This window comes from Spermophilus citellus (assembly GCF_964194105.1).
Source record: "Spermophilus citellus genome assembly, chromosome: 5".
Lineage (NCBI taxonomy): Eukaryota > Metazoa > Chordata > Mammalia > Rodentia > Sciuridae > Spermophilus > Spermophilus citellus.
Window position 1 is genome coordinate 115443638 of NC_138186.1, and position 15623 is coordinate 115459260.

Here is a 15623-nt window from a genome sequence, read left to right on the forward strand (position 1 = left end):
ATTAAAAATACGAATCACAAGTTTCTCAGGTAGAATTACCTAAACCCAGAAGCAAGGAGCAGCTGATGGACCCTGGGATCAGATTTGCTAGAACGTTTAGGAATGTACCAAGTGGGCAGAACATCAGACTTTACCTTGGGCTGATGTTTAGTCATAAAATTCATCTCTAAGGATTAGTGGAAGTATCCAAGGCTGCAGAAGAAGTTGGGGAAGATGATGGGAACAGTCCCTACATCCTGACCAGGGCAGCAGTGGGGAACTAGACTGCTTTACCCAGGAAGCAAAATATGAAATAGAGGAAATTCTTAAAAACCTGACAGGGGAAATTTGAGGCATCATTTACAAAGGTCAGGTCACTTTGTTATTTCTCTGGAGATTAACAGTAGTCTATCAATAATCTTGATTGTTCTTAGAAATACCATATTTATATTTAATACATAGAATTTTAAACTATTAATATTTTATGGAATGCACAGTTGAGAATTTCTGTTAGAGGAACAAGCTGTTTAGGATGTCAATTTTTCCTGTTTGGTAAACTGAAGAAAAATATCCTATCTCATTGATTCTAAGATACATATTTTATACACACATTTAACATCTCTGAAATCAAGGTACACTTTAGTACTTCAAGTATGTCAGAATTCCATCAGAAGCATTTTTTCTTTCCTGGTAGTATACAAAATAGTGACATGTGATATAATTAAAAGCATCTTAATTATGATCAGTGAACATAAAGTTACTAATATGTAAGCAAAACCAAATCATTCTGGTTCTAGACTTAGCGTCTGGATTCCACAATGCCAATAAATGCCCCTCAAATTCCCTTTTTTATTTTTTCTCTTTGGTAAAGGGGCTACCAAAGATACTGAAAACCAACAAAATGTATTTAATAAGATTTCTGTTATGTGAAACTTGGTCTGAGTTCCATTTTGACCTCTCATCCTCAAGTTTCTGCTTCATTATTAGTTAATCTGTGCAGACTTAGGAAACAGGAAGTGTTCCTAGTGGGGGAAATGCTTCCTTACCTTTTACTTTGCCTTTAGTGAGGAGGTAGCAACTATCCATTAACATCAGGATCAAAAGTCAACAAGAGAAAACCCACCAGGGAGAAGGTGTGAGGGTCTCCTCTCTTTTGAGAAGAGTCCCCTCAAAGGGCTCCTCAATTCATCACACCTGGATGATGACGTTTTTCATCTATGAAGCAGAAATATGTTCCCCAATTCCTTGTCATAAATAAAAATAATTTTAAGTAATGAGGTTGCTTAAGTGAGTAAATAAGTGAATTTATTTGGGGGATTCTCTAAATATCTCCTTGGGATAATTTTATAGAGCTTGGGGAAAGGACTTCTAATGTGGTCCTTTCAATAACAGGCCTAGCCACTTTGAAAAAGATAGTGGCAAAAGTGGATCCCCCTCCCCAAATCTCCCTTTCCAATACTGATGCATGAACAGAAGGAGTAAAACTAACTACATAAAACTAACTAGTAAAACGAACTAACTAGATAAATACTGAAAATAAGGAAGGGTCCCACCTTATGAACATGGTGGGGTCCTAAGCAACTCAGTGAGATCCTGTCTCTAAATAAAATACAAAATAGGTCTGGGGTTGTGGCTCAGTGGTAGAGTACCCCTGAGTTCAATCCCCAGAAACCTCCCCGCCAAAAAATATAAACTTTATATGTGCAAACATCCTGATCTAACCTTATTACTCCTGAAGATGTATTGTTTTAAAAAAATTAAAAAACAGAATAAAGATATATGGTCAAGGATACTCATCACAACATTACTTATAATCGTGAGATATTGAAAGCAATCAAATTGTCCCTCAAAACAACCATGATTTGGTATATTATTTCACCTTCACAATGGGGAATGCTTTGTAATTTTAAATATGTTTGTGTATAAGTCTGTACATACACACATGCATACATGAAAATTGCAAATGACGTGCCTAGTATGATTCTCTCCATATGTTTTTTATGGATAGAGACATAGTTAAATTGGTAGGATTAGGCATAGAAAGAGGTCTAACAAAGAGGACCATCAAAAGGCTGATGGCAATTGTCTCCGGGCAGAAAGTTAATAAAAGATGTTTTTCTCTTTCTTTGTATCATTTTGCACCATTTGAATTTTTAAAATCAGAGGTGGGGAAAATTGTATAAAGAAAACAAATGAACAAGGAGTGAATGATTCTTATTCTCTGGAAGTTTCTATTGGATTTTTGTGCTCCTCTAAATGGCCTTTTGTTTTCCTATTTTCTTATGGTTTTGGTTTCCCAGCCACAGGACTCTAAGGCCCCTGCTTTAACATGCCAAAGAAAAATAATAAAAAGGCCAAAAGGGCTATTTTGCCAAAAATATCAGAGAAGGTTGTCTCTGAGCTGAGAAGATGATCCATAACGGACGGTAGACAGGCTGCTTTTCTGGACTTGAGAGAACCAGCTTGGTGCTCTCGTCCTCCTTGACACGGCCTGCCTCCAGGACCTTCCAACGAGGGACCAGGTGACAATTGGGTGATTTCCCTTCCACCAAAGATTTCTTCCATCTCCAAAGATTTTCAGAGACCTCAAATGTAATCCAAGGACATCCTAGCTACAGATACATAATTTGATACAACCAAATATATAAATACTTGCAAAGTTGCAAAATTCTCGAGGCCTTTATACTTCTGAATTGCTCTGCTTTCGTTTGTGGACTTCAGGACAGACTGCCTCCACTGGGGTTGGATTTGGAAGTCACTGTGGCGCCAGAAGCTCTAGCAAACCTGAAAAGATTCTGCCCCGAGAACAGCCTAATCATCAGATCAATATGTCTCCAAGTTACAAACTGTGAGAGGTTGTCAAAGCCTGACTGGGCATATCAAACCAAGTGGTTTACTGCTTGTTTCCCAAGTCTCCCTCTTCTTATCAAAGCAAGGCCTGAGTAAAAATATCACAAGTGAAACCAAGAGAAACTAAGGGCTGGTCTCTGAATTTGGGATCACATGTTACCCCTCAGTCTTGCAGATCTATTACATAGAAACCAAGGTCCTGGCTAATGGTGCTTCATTAAGATAAAGATCAACAAAAGACCAAATCCAAGTACACGTCAATCCCAGGGGGCCCCTGAGTCACTCCGGAGTTATCCTGAGGCATTTATTCATTTATCCACTCATTCTGTCACTCATTAGTTTACTAATTTAGCCAATAAACATCTGTTGAAAGGCCCTGAGCGTCAACCACTGTGCTTGGGCACTGGGCTCACAGATGAGAGTAAATAAGACACATCGCCCTGACAGTCACCATCTGTAGGAAAGCAAAGGAAGAAAGGGAAGAAGAAAAAGGAGGTAGAGGAGGAGGAGGAGGAGATGGAGAAAGGCAATATGAACGTGCAAGTAGGTGGGACAACATGGGGCTTATGAACTATTACGAGAGCTTCATAGAAAGAAAGCAGTTCTTTTAGCAGGGTTGGGAGGGACAGGGGCAGAAGGAGCACAAGAAGGTGACATCACAGCTAGAATTTTCCCAGGCAGAGCAGAGCAGGCTAAATGCACAGGGCTGGAGATAGAGCAGATATGAGCAGGTATGTTTCAGGGTGGGCCACCCCACTGGAAACAATATCAGTGATTTTCTGTTGGTCCTAAAAGCATGAGGGGAGATAGTTACAGAATCCCTAGTCTCCACTGACCTCTAAATCGTTCCCTCCTATTATTTTCATGGAATGGGATCCTGGCACCAGTGTAATGGTCTTTCTCATTGTTGTTTCAAAAACACAACCTCAAATTGAAGAAGACCTTGAAGATGGAAAGACCCCCATGCTCTTGGATAGGCAGAATTAACACTGTCAAAATGGCGAGGCTACCGAAAGCGTTAAACAGATTTAATGCAATTCCTATCAAATGATATTCTTCATAGAAAAAAGCAATCGTGAAATTCATTTGCAAAAATAAGAGATCCAGAATAGCCAAAGCAATCCTTAGCAAGAAGAGTGAAGCAGGAGTCACCTAATACAAGAATTTAAAATATACTACAGAGCCATAGTAACAATAATGGCATGGTATTGGCACCAAAACAGTCGTGGAGACCAATGTTACAGAACAGAAGACACGGAGACAAACCCACATAATTACAGTTATCTCATATGAGACAAAGGCACCAAAAACATTCACTGGAAAAAGATAGTGTATTCAACAAATGGTGCTGGGAAAATTGGAAATCCATGTGTAACAAAATGAAATTAAACCCCTATATGTCACCCTGAAGGAACTCAACTCAAAGTGGATCAAAGACTTAAGTACTAGATCAGAGATCCTGTGCCTAATAGAAGAAAAAGTAGGCCAAAATCTTCACCAAGTCGGCCTAGAATCTGAATTCATTAACAAGACTGCTAAAGGGCAAGAAGTAAAATCAAGGATCAATGATGGGACGGATTCAAACTAAATAAAAAGCTTCTTCTCAGCAAAGAAAACAATCAAGAATGTGAAGAGAGACCCTACAGAATGGGAGAAAATTTTTATCACATGCACCTCAGATACAGCATTAATCTCCAGTATATATAAAAATCTCAAAAAACTTCACACCAAAAAAAAAAAACTCAAATAACCCAATCAATAAATGGAGTAAGGAACTGAACAGACACTTCAGAGAAGAAGAAATACAATCGATCAATAAACATATGAAAAAATGTTCATCATCTCTAGAAATGCCAATCAAAACTACTCTAAGACTTCATCTTACTCCAGTGAGAATGGCAATTACTAAAAATACAAGCAACAATAAATGTTATTGAGGATGTTGGAGGAAAGGCACACTCACACATTGCTGATGGGGATGCAAATTGGTGCAACCACTATGGAAAGCATTATGGAGATTCCTCAGAAAACTTGGAATGGAACCACCATTTGGCCCAGCTATCTCACTCCTCAGTTTATACCCAAAGTATTTAAAAATCAGCATACTACAGAGACACAGCCACATCGATGTTTATAGCAGCTCAATTCACAATGGCTAAACTATGGAACCAACCTAGGTGTCCTTCAAAAGATAAATGGATAAAGAAAATGTAGTATATATACACAATGGAATATTGCTCAGCCTTAAAGAAGAATGAAATGATGCATTTGCTGGTAAAATGGATGGAGCTGGGGAATATCAGGCTAAGCGAAATGACCAATCCCAAAAAAACAAAGGCCAAATGTTTTTGCTGATATGCAGATGCTAATTCACAATAAGTGAGGGGAAGTGCTAGGGAAGAATAGAGTTACTTTGAATGAGGTAGAGGGGAGGTGAAGGGAGGGTAAGAAGCATTGTACAATGAATCAGATATTATTATACTATGTGCATATATGACTACATGACCTGTGTGGTTCTACATTACGTACAACCTGAAGAATGAGAAATTATACTCCATTCCTACTGTCTTGTATAACTAATTAGAACAAATTTTTTAAAAACACAACCTCAATCCTATTTTCTCTCATTCTGAGGCTCCATGTTGAATTCACCATGAGCTGACATCTCTGGTGTGATTCTCTACCAGTAGCCTCACATGCATATTAATACCCATGGCTGAACAGGCTGTGAATGCTGTACTTGGGGTGGTTTCCAATGATAAAGATGCACCTTGGCTTCTGGCTAAATTCTGCTGTTCTCCAAGGTGGCCCAAGCTCTTTTGCGCAGAGACCATTCCTCCTCCACACACTGGTCTCTCAACTCCTTCACCACCTGTTGTCTGACTACAAGTTTTAGCAAGCACTTCTAAAATTATGACTAATATAGCTTTTTCATTGTTTTATACACAATATGATTTCTGTCTATTTATGGAGGCCAGGGACCATGTTTCATATCCCACTCTGATGTCATAGTACCTGGTACAGAATCACACCTGCAGAGTGAACCATGGATTCCAGCCATCTCACTTAAGCTAATGGTGAAATGGCTACAATCAGAAGTGTTCCTCCATATTTTAAAATTTGGTAAAATGGATGGAGTTGGGGAATATCTAGAAATATATATAATACATTTGGATAGAAATATGTCCAATATAATAGAATACTTTAAAGGTCAACAAAATCTTCATAAGAATCAGAACAGCAATATCATTTTATTAAATTGAGAAAATACATTTTTAATACATATTTTTTCCTAATTCTGATGTTAAAATTTGGCCGACAGGAGCCAAATCCAATACTCAAATGTACTGATTCCTAGCACTTAAATTTTGTTCTCTGATACTATTTCCATTTTTTAATTTATTCCATAAATAAAACTAGGTCTGGAGGACAGAGAAGGGTCAGGATTAGCTTTGAACAGCTAATTACTATCAGAACAAGGATAATTTTAAGGATATCAGGGGTGGTGCTAAGAAGATAGACAATTTTTAATAATTTGTACATAACAGTAATGTAGCAAATTTAAATAAATTGTGAAAGGCAATAAGTTATTTTTTATACTCAAAAGTCTTGGATAAGGTATACCAGACACTATAATTATTTTAATACAATTGAAGAATGAACAAAATAGAATATAATTTATCTTAGTTGATTTTGGTAAATATGGCAGAACTTATGTATAGTTATGCCATTCCATTAATTACCGATATGCATTTGTCTCTATATATCTAAATAGAGATGAATAAATACAAAGAAATTGTAAATAAGTCAACTTGTTCTTGAAAAATAGGAATTGCCCTGGGAACAAAAGAAACTGGTTGACCCATTTTCCCACATAATAACCAGGTAGAAAGAGAGTTTGGCAGAACAAGCAAACATGACGAATCTGCAGGACATCTTTAGAGGCGTTGTCATATGCAGACATGTACCTTTAACCCAGAGTCAAAGCTTCTAGATGTGCCTCATCAGTACCCAAGACTCAGGGACCCCAGTGCCTCCTCCACAGGTAGAACCAGAAATCTCACTCTGTGGATGGTGGGGTGCCAGGAGCTCCCTGGGTCCTTGTACTGAGCCATGTGCTGTGAGGGAAGACTTGAAATCCCTGCAACTCCACTCACCCTAGGCTGACCCTAGCACAGCCTCCACCCCTGATTGCTGGAAACTTCCCTGCCCCCAGTACTAGTACAGCAGCCAGGGCAATAGAAAGCCATCTATTTAAGGGGAAGGAGGAAAGATACACACACACACACACACACACACACACACACACACACACACATGCACACCACAAAGGTGTGAAGAATTCAGTGGCTGGACAGCTGCTCAGCTGTAATGGAAGTCTCCTTATTTTCTAGGGCCCCCATTCCCTCAGCCAGCCCAGGAAGAGGAGAGAAGACTGCCTACAGCCCCCAGCACTGCCGTTGGGCCCACTGGCCTGGAGCTGCTCCTCAGAAGGCCAGGAAAAGCAGGTATCAAGCTCAGGAAGAACTGCCCGGGCCACCTCCTAGCTTCAGGTGTCCATCCCTTTTTTCTAAATCAAGTCCCCACACTGGCTGGCCATGTGCTTCAGTTGACACCCTTTTAGGAGACAGCACTATGGAGATTCTGTGTGTTGGTCCTGAGTTTGTTTGCCTCCTTACATTCCTTACAAAGGGGGCTGATCCCTCACACTGGTTCCCCTGGTTCCTGTGACAGCAGGCTGCTGGCTGGTCTGCCCAGTGGGAGGAGGTGGATTGACTTTGGAGGTGGGGAATGGGGATGGGTGAAGCCCAGGAACTGGCTCCCTTCTCTTTGCTTCCCTAGGTCTCTATCAGGAGCAGCCTCTCCTCTGGCTCCAGGCTCTGCAGGACAGGCCCCCAAAGTTCCAACCTTTGGTGGATGAGCTGGCCCTAGCTTTTGCCATGCCACCTTTCCTTTGACCCCTTGAACCTTGGAGTGGTTACAACCAAGTGCCCAGCCTCCATCACTGTGTGGCCATTTCTGTGCAGTCAATACTAAATTTCTTAAATACTAAAGACATTTCCTGCTTAATCCCTGACAGACATATGCGCAAAGGAGGCATTTGCCTGCCCTTTAGACAGGTCATTAAAGACCAGATAGAATGGGATCCTTGTAAGACAGGCTCTGTAGGGCATTGCCTGTCTTTCCTGTCTTTTTTTCTTTTAGCATGGATTTGGGGGCAGTACCAGGAATTGAACCCAGAGGAGCTTAACCACTGAGCCAGTTTTTTATATTTTATTTTGAGGCAGGGTGTTGCGAAGTTGCTCATGGTCTCACTAAGTTGCTGAGGCTGGCTTTGAACTTGTGATCCTCCTGCTTCAGCCTCCCAAGTGCTGGAATTACAGATGTGAGCCGCTGCACTGAGCTTTCCCTGCTTTTTCAAAGGATAGAGTCTGCCTCTCTGTGGCCACAGTAGAGATATGCCTACAGGTAAACCCATGGTTGTAAGAAGAGACCTGGGGAAGGACATGTGAGGCTTTCTGCTATTGACATGGCCAGCAGACTCGTGGGTAAGAAAAAGGAGAGGGAATGACCTTCAAGATAACTGTTTAAACTTATATAGTGGCATGTATAGCATGCAAACAAATAGCAGGGGAGGAAGACACACATAGATACATACACATCCATACATGCACTCAGCAGTTCCCCTCCACCTGCAGTTTCACTTTCTGTGGTTTCACTTACCCTTGCTCAACCACGGTCTGAAAATACTACTATAGTGCAATGAGGAATTAACATATTTCAAAAGAAAGAGAAACCATATTCACACAACTTTTATTACAGTTTATTGTTATAATTGTTTTATTTTATTATTATGTATTATTGTTAATATCTTACTGAGGCCAATGTATAAATCAAACATCATCACTGTAGGGAAAATAGAATGTGTCCCCTGTTGACAAGGGGAGGCCACTGTCTATGTTTATAGATGCATAAATTGTCCTTGCAAGTGTTTTTGAGATAGTAGCAATTGTCTCTTGTTTGAGGGGAACTAGGGGCCCAGAGACTGGAGACAGAAAGGGACTTTTCTCTGTAAGCTGTTTTCTAACTTTTGCATTCTGTATGTGTTCCAAAAGCAAAACAAACATACTCAATCTAAATTAGTGAGAGGCTCTGATCTGCTGTTTTTGTTAATCCTTCAGGCCCAGCTGCATTGGTGTGTAGGAGGTGGGTGGGGTCGGGTGCTTTGAACCCTGACAAGATCACAGATCACAAGTCAATCAATATGTAAGTGCTACAATCATCATGTCCCATGGTATGTGCATTTGCATCAATCATAACCCAAATGATTCAGTTGACCAAACCAGCAACCATCTCAGGGAACATTTATGGCACAGGAGGCTCAGTATTAGGTGCTAATGGAAATGACCCCAGGACTGGGCTCCAGTGCTGGCCCTACTCTTACCTAGAGGTGCACAAGTCATTTCACCATAGTGGGCCTCAGTGCCCTCATCTGTGTAGGCTTAGATCTCCAAACTCTCATTGAGCAAAACTGATAGATTCAACTGGTAAAAGAAACAACCAACCTTTTTTAGACTGGGACAGCTTCTCACTGAACTGACAGGAAATGCCAGAAGAGCACAGACTCCCTTCATGTCACTGTCCCTGGACAACACAGACACAAAAGGGCCAAGATGCTTGCCTCACGAGCAATATGGCGCCCTGTTGCTGTGGAGATGTTTTCAAGATGCAGCTAAGCAGTTTTATAGCTATACCCTAAGCAGGGCGAGGCAGAAAACCTCACTTTCCACCAGCACCAGGAGACCAAGAAAACCTGTTTAATGATGGCTTCCTGGACAGGTTGGGAGACAAGTGGCAAAAGGCCTGGGAGCAGCTGCTCATGAGCCTCCCACAGACTCATGCTCTGGGGGGGTCACAGGCCTTCTGCCAGACTCAGCTTAGCTGTGGTCAAGCCTTTCCTGTGTGGCCTGTGTGAAAACCTGCCAGGTCATTGGGGTGCTATGGTTTAGCCAGTTCCCTAGGCTCCCCTCCTGCCTTTAGAAGCTAACCACTGGGCAGTGAAGAAGAGACACTCACACAGACATGGTAGAAGGACAGCTGTGAAGCAACTCATGTGAGGATGAGGACCAAAGAGCCCAGGGTATGCAAAGCAAAGTGGTTCTGAGGGACTGAGGTTTTTCAGGGTCCCCAAAACAGGGACAGTCAGAGCCTATGTCATGGGTTAGCCTGGCAGTTCCTGTCTACCTGACCTCACTAGGCCCCTGCATGCTGGAGTTGCCTTTGCTGGTGACCTTAGAGGACCCCTAAGCCAAAGGCTCTCTGTGTACAGCCCCTGGGTCCCACTTGCCTACTCTAGCTTCTCCCAGAGGTTTTTGTGGGCTTGGAAATAACAATGAAAGCGGCCTCCTCTGAGTTAGAACCTAAAGAAGAACAAGGACTCAAGGTAGGAGCTGAATCACAACAGGTCTCTGAAGCCTCTCTTTGGAGCCCTACTTATGGTTTTGTCTAAGGAGATTACTTTTCAAGAGACAGGACTATCTCCTCTCTCCTTCAGGCATCAGCTTGTGCCTGACATGTGAATCCTTTCCCCTTGAATAGATGAAAAGGAGCCACCTTCAAAGACTTGTGTTCCTCAGAGAAGTAGCTTTCCAGAGCTCCTTCCCTAGAGCTCTGCTTGGAAGTTGCTACTCAGGCAGAATTATTCTATTCCACCTCCTTCCCTGGGTTAAGGTTGAGATATTTCCACCTCAGCACCTACAACACATTATTCCATTTATTCTAATCTATGTCTATTCCTCCCAATATACCTGGGCCCCTTGAAGGAAGGGCTACATTGTGATCCACACATCCCCACCTATTATACAGTCTGCACATCTTAGGGTCTTAACTAATGTTCATTGAATGAATGAAGGATGGTCAGGACTGCCCCTCTTCCAGGAATCTTCCCACTCCCCAGCCCAGATCAGGGCATTTGCTTCTATTTGTTAGTAGTGGCCAGAGCTCCACCCATGGAAGACCCAATAGCCACTTTCCAAGAAAAAGGTCACCCAGCAAGACCCAGCTTATCACATGCTGCCAAAACACATCTTCACTTAGCCCATGTCTTAATTTTCACCATGGTTCTGAGATATGCATGACTGTCCTTGGATTTAGAGAGGAGGAGCGTGGCCTGGAAGGGTTACATGAGGATTGCCCATCCATGGACAGAACTCGAAGTCCACCCCAGGGCTCTTTGCACAAACCCCTACAGCTGTCTCACAGGGTCCACCCTGGAGCTAGTTAGGGGGACAGGAGGGAATCCCCCCCTAAAGCCACATCTTCACATGTCTGTAGGCTAAAAGAGATGGCACTGACACTAAGTGAAAGCCGAGGGGGTGTAAGATAACCCAATAACTCGCTGGCCCCCAGACAACTGGGTGCAGGGAACAGTGCAGTTATTTATCAGTGCCTACAGCATACGGAGGCACCCAAATGTTTGTTAAAGGTTGGAAAAAATAGAGCAGCAGTAGCAAGACAGCACTTGTTGAAGGTGCTGGTCTCTGCTAAGGAGGCCGCAGCCAGAGACTTTCTCTCACTCTGTCTCTGAACGTGCATTCCGTGGTGTAAGGGAAAGCACTTTATAGGGCAACTACAAGCTACAAGTACTACTTTCTTTTTCAGCAAACCACTGTTTCCTGTTTTGTTCTCTATTTATAACTTACATTTAGTTTTGAGAAAACACTAGTGGTTTGGTGTTTGGGTTGTTTCTAGTTCAAACTTTATCTACTTTTATCTAAAGCAAACTCTCTTTTCCAGATGGCCCAGTGTGGAATAAACCAACTGTATACCTAGATACCTTTCAAATATTTTATACTAAGAAAAATCCTTAAAACTTCAACAATGAAGCAACAAGATTCAAATAACACTAATCACAACTCTGCCTGTCAGCACCTCACTCAGTAGGAATCCTTTCACCAGCTTCAAAGGCTGATAAATTCCTCCAGGATGGGGCTTCTTTAGACAGCAGTCTTCCCAACACAAATATTTCATACAGATGTTCAGGCATTCTGAAGTTGTTCATTCTGAAGTACAGCAATGTGTGACTAGGATCGCTACAATGTGATACTCTCTGGAAAACACCAAAGTATCTTAAGTACTTTGCGGAAACTATATAATGAAGGAAGCTTTGCTTCCTTCCCCAATAGACAAGGACCATGTTTCTGCAAGGATCAGGAGAGCTGATCCTTGAGTCAAAGTGGGCAGTAAGTAAACTGGCAGAGTGACCTCGGGCTTCAGGGTCCCCACCTGTCAAACAGGAATTCCAGTACTTGCCACGTCCACCAGGCTGCCATGAGGATCCAGTGAGAAAATGGCCATGAGAGCACACTGTCATCTGCAGACCCCCGTGGGATGGACATTACTGCTGTTCCCAGAAAAATAATTCTTTTCTTTGTTCTTTTTGCAGAGAACAGAGTCCACAGGAACGCTATTTCCTGACTACCTTGTTTGTAGTATCCCTAAAGACAGTACACAACAAGGCAATTTATTATTATTTGCCAAGCAAAAGAAATATACCCAATGAGTCCAGACAAAGTCATGCTTGTCTCTTCCTGCAGAGTGTCATGTTAGTCCTGTTGCTCATCTAAACAGTGCCCGCTGCATGGGGTGAAGCTGCTGGTGACACCCTGGCATCAGAAGGGGCTCAGAGCCCTCTATAAAGCAAGAAGGCTAATAGGAAAAGCAGATGCTGGATGCCAGCCACTGGCACCAGCCATGGCCAGACGTGAAGTCACTGCTGACTATTTCGCTCTCCCCTTGAGCTTCACCAAGGAAAATCCAAGGGTCTTTAAATACTAGGAATGTTGGGGCTGTCGCCAGGTTTGAGAATAGAATGGGTAAAGGGGAGGTGGTGGAACAAGAGCCCAGGAAAGTTCTCCCTGGGTGTAGTTTCTCCACCTTACAGGAAGGAAAGCGAAATGCTGCTGAATTGGCTTCTTCTGATCACTAAGAGTCACAAAGACTCCTTAATTGTCCTGGTGAGGGTGGTCATAGCATCATACCACCAGGTATGGTGTGCAGGTCACTACCCCTCTGTCTGCTGTCCCCATGTGGCCACTCTCACACAGCCTGTTGGCCCCTCAGGCTTCACAAGTACTGTAAGACAAGGGTCCAAAAGCAAATTCTTGGCTCTCAAAAGGGAAATGCTGGCCAGAAACAGACTCTCCCCTTACTCCTCCCTGCAACCACTCAGCAGCATTTCTGAGTACCTGCTATTTGGGGGCACCGTGCAGAGCACTGGACTGTGAAGAGGAACCCAGAACAGTGCCTTCCCCAGGCACTCTCAGGAGGGGGACTCTCAGGAGGATGACTCAGAGCACCTGCAGTCATCACGTCTCCCCTCCTCCAGTCCCAGCCCAGCTCTACTTGCTCTCATCTCCCCACTCCCAGGTCCCGTGGCATGGTGGTTAGGTCCTATTGGCCATTGGGTGCAGACCTAGTTCAGCTGGAGTCTCCACGTCCCACATCATCAACACACAGCTTCCCCACCGCCCCCATCATCTCAGTCTCAGAATGGCTCTGAGCCTGGTGCACTCTTACAGTTTGCCTGGAGAAGCAGCCACAAAGCCTCACAAAGTTGTCACAAAGCCTCCTGGGGCCTTCCTGGAACAACGCCTTATATGAAGCACCCCACCTCTGGAAGGCAGTAGTTCCAGTTCTCCAGTCAGTTAATTCCCTCAAATCTGTGTCCCCAGTGCTGTGGGTACTGTCCCTGGTATACACACCCAGGACCCACCTCACAGTACCAACAAGGCAACAAATAGAAGATGAATAATAAGTGAATTAATGAAACAGATACATGCATATATTATTTTGCTAAATTCTCATACAAGCTTTTAAAACAAGTATTATTATGTGTGCCCACCATAGTTGAAGAATTCTGTCAAATCTGTATGAATGACAGCTCAGAAGGGCCTGAATCTCACCAGCAATCATGCCCCACCAGTCTCTCTCAACCAACACTGGGTTAAACAAGATACGAGCTGCTAAGATCCAGGAGTGTCATCTTCCAGGGCCCTTGTTTTCAGCTGAGGTGGGAGATGTTGCATGTTAAGGCCAATTCCTACAAAACCAATATACAACAATCAATAGCTTTCCTAACTGATAATGTCACTGAAAAAAAAAAATCAGAAAAACAATTCCATACACAATAGCTTAAAAAAAAAAACCCTCAAAACCAAAATACTAACCAAGGAAGTGAAAGACATCGACAAAGATAATTACATTACACTGAATAAAGAAACCAAAGAAGTCACTAGAAGATGGAAAGACTCCCATGTTCATGGATAGGCAGAATCAGATTAAAGTTTCCATATTGACATACATAGACCCAAAATAATCCCCATAAAAACATCAATGACTTTCTTCACAGAACTAGAAAAAAAAAGTAATAAAATTCATTTGCAAGAATGAAAAAAAACCCAGAATATCTAAAGCAATTCTAAACAACAACAAAAGCAATGCTGGAGGCATCGCAATATCTGACCTCAAATTATATTATAGTGGCAAAAACTGGGTTGTACTGACATAAAAACAGACACATAAACCAATAGAACCAAATACAGGACACAAAGACAAACCCACACAGATACACTCATCTGACCTTCCACAAAGGCTCCAAAAGCATATATGGGAGAAGACACCCTTTAAAACAAATGGTGCTGAAAAAATTGGTTATCCATATGCAAAAGAATGGGACTAGATCCCTAACATGCACCCTGTACAGGTCAACTCAAAATGGATGAAAGATCTAGAGATTAGTCCAGAAATTTTGCAACTGCTAGAAAATGGCATAGGGCCAACCTTCAACTGATAGGAGCAGGCAATGACTTCCTAAATAGAACTCCTAAAGCTCAGGAAATAATACCAAAAATTAATAAATGGGATAACATCAAACTAAAAGTCTTCTGCACAACAAAGGAAACAGAAGTAAGAAGGAGAACCTGTAGAGTGGGAGAAAAGCTTTGTTAGCTACTCTTCTGACAGAGAACTAATATGCAGCATATATAAAGAACTCAAACAACAACAACAACAACCAAAAACACCACAAATACTGTTGGGAGTCACCCCAGCTCCAAAGACTAACTTCCCCATCCCCTGAGAAGAGCCGTCCAATGGTGAGCCCTGCTGGCTCACATGATCCTTTACCCACCAATCAGACTAGCCCTGCTGGCTCACATGATCCTTACCCACCAATCAGACTAGCCCTGCTGGCTCTCATGATCCTTACCCACCAATCAGACTAGCCCTGCTGACTCACATGATCCTTACCCACCAATCAGAAAGCACCCCATGCCAACTATCAAACAGTTCAACCATTAAACTGTCATAACTGTCAAACTACCTCCGGCTCTATAAATATGCAGAGCTGTTCCTCAATAAACGGGAATTTTCTCTGATGACGAACTTTGATCATTCTTTCAAATACCAATCAGTAAATGAGCAAATGAGCTAAACAGACATGTCTCAAAAGAAGAAATACAAAGGGACAACAAACATATGAAAAAAATGTTCTATATATTTAGCAATTAGGAAATGAAAATCAAAACTACACTGAGATCTCATCTCACTCCAGTTAGAATGGCAGACACTAAGAATATCAATAATAATAAATGCTAGGGGTTGTGGTTCAGTGGTAGAGCACTTGTCTAGCACAGGTGTTGCACTGGGTTCAATTCTCAGCACCACAAAAAAATAAATAAATAAAAATAAAGGTCCATCAACAACTAAAACACACACACACACACACACACACA

The 15623-nt window shown here is 42.3% G+C and overlaps 1 protein-coding gene across 1 annotated transcript in view; it reads right to left on the bottom strand.

The window, feature by feature from the left end:
• SCML4 (Scm polycomb group protein like 4) overlaps positions 1 to 15623 on the bottom strand; it is a 103347-nt gene that overhangs the window by 60969 nt on the left and 26755 nt on the right. The window lies entirely within an intron of this gene.